Genomic DNA, 1,434 nt, shown 5'->3' with positions numbered 1-1,434 from the left:
GAGTCATCAGCTCGCGTTGATTACGTCCCTGCCCTTTGTACACACCGCCCGTCGCTACTACCGATTGAATGGTTTAGTGAGGCCTCCTGACTGGCGCCGATACTCTGGCAACAGAGCGCCGGATGCCGGAAAGTTGGTCAAACTTGATCATTTAGAGGAAGTAAAAGTCGTAACAAGGTTTCCGTAGGTGAACCTGCGGAAGGATCATTACCGATGCAATCCAAAAACAACTCCGTTGTTTGCTCTGTGAACTGTACCAAACCATTTAGGGGTCGGCCCGGGCCGTTAAATGGCGATCGGACGCGCAACCGCGCGGCCGCCTCGCCTGCCCCGCCTGTGTTTTTCCTGTGGCCAATGTACGTGTCTATTGTCTGATGTGACTGTGACGGCGTCCGCCGACCGGCGGTTCGCCCGAAAGTTGGAAAGAAAAATGCCAGAGACAACTTTTGACGGTGGATCTCTTGGCTCACGCATCGATGAAGAACGCAGCCAGCTGCGATAAGTAGTGTGAATTGCAGAATTCAGTGAATCATCGAATCTTTGAACGCAAATGGCGCTCTTGGGTTCTCCCAGGAGCATGTCTGTCTGAGTGTCGGATATCATCCATCGCAGGCAAAAACTTGCCGGCGGCGTTGAGGCGTCACGGCCACCCAGTAGGAGCGGCCGTGTCCCTTGAAAGGCAGAGAGACTCACTGCGGTTGCCGGGTTTTTCCCGCGGCACACCAGCGGAGGCTAAAAGTGTGACCAGTCCTTCGCGTGCCGTCGGGTGCCCGCCGCTTGAGTCGCGGAGGCGAAGCATACCTTCTTGACCTCAGATCAGGCAAGGCTACCCGCTGAATTTAAGCATATTAATAAGCGGAGGAAAAGAAACTAACAAGGATTCCCTCAGTAACGGCGAGTGAAGCGGGAAGAGCTCAAATTTGAAATCTCCGATGCCTGCATCGGCGAATTGTAGTTGCGAGAAGCACTTTCTAGGTGGATCGGCGGTGCCTAAGTTGCTTGGAACAGCAGGTCGCAGAGGGTGACAACCCCGTCTGTGGCGCCGCCGGCCGCTGACGATGTGCTTTCGAAGAGTCGGGTTGTTTGGGAATGCAGCCCAAAATGGGTGGTAAACTCCATCTAAAGCTAAATACTGGCGTGAGACCGATAGCGAACAAGTACCGTGAGGGAAAGATGAAAAGAACTTTGAAAAGAGAGTTAAAAAGTACGTGAAACCGTTGAAATGGAAACGAATGGGCTCAGCAATGCGCCGTTTGAGATTCAGCCGGTGGGTGGGATCGACGGCGGGTTTGCGGATCTGAATGGACCGCGGCCCGGTGCTCGTTTCTCCCCACCGTCGCACTTCTCTTGGGCGCGCGTCAACGTCGGTTGGGACTGGGTCTGAAAGGTGCCGGGAAGGTAGGTGTGGGCCTCCGGGTCCGTGCTGTTACAGCC

General features: G+C 54.8%; 2 non-coding genes across 2 annotated transcripts in view; both read left to right on the top strand.

The window, feature by feature from the left end:
• Window positions 1–441: 441 nt before the first annotated feature.
• LOC145477143 (5.8S ribosomal RNA) lies at window positions 442–595 on the top strand. The gene has a single exon (XR_014047649.1). It is a non-coding gene; the product is annotated as a 5.8S ribosomal RNA (ribosomal RNA).
• Window positions 596–806: 211 nt separating this feature from the next.
• Window positions 807–1,434, top strand: part of LOC145477141 (large subunit ribosomal RNA) — a 3,631-nt gene continuing 3,003 nt past the window's right edge. The window contains exon 1 of the ribosomal RNA XR_014047648.1: window positions 807–1,434. This exon is cut by the window's right edge and continues 3,003 nt beyond it. This is a non-coding gene — a ribosomal RNA (large subunit ribosomal RNA).

This window comes from Orbicella franksi, unplaced genomic scaffold (genome assembly GCF_964199315.1).
Source record: "Orbicella franksi unplaced genomic scaffold, jaOrbFran1.1 SCAFFOLD_805, whole genome shotgun sequence".
Lineage (NCBI taxonomy): Eukaryota > Metazoa > Cnidaria > Anthozoa > Scleractinia > Merulinidae > Orbicella > Orbicella franksi.
Note: the sequence above shows the minus strand (reverse complement) of the source record. Positions and strands in the feature narration are given on the sequence as shown.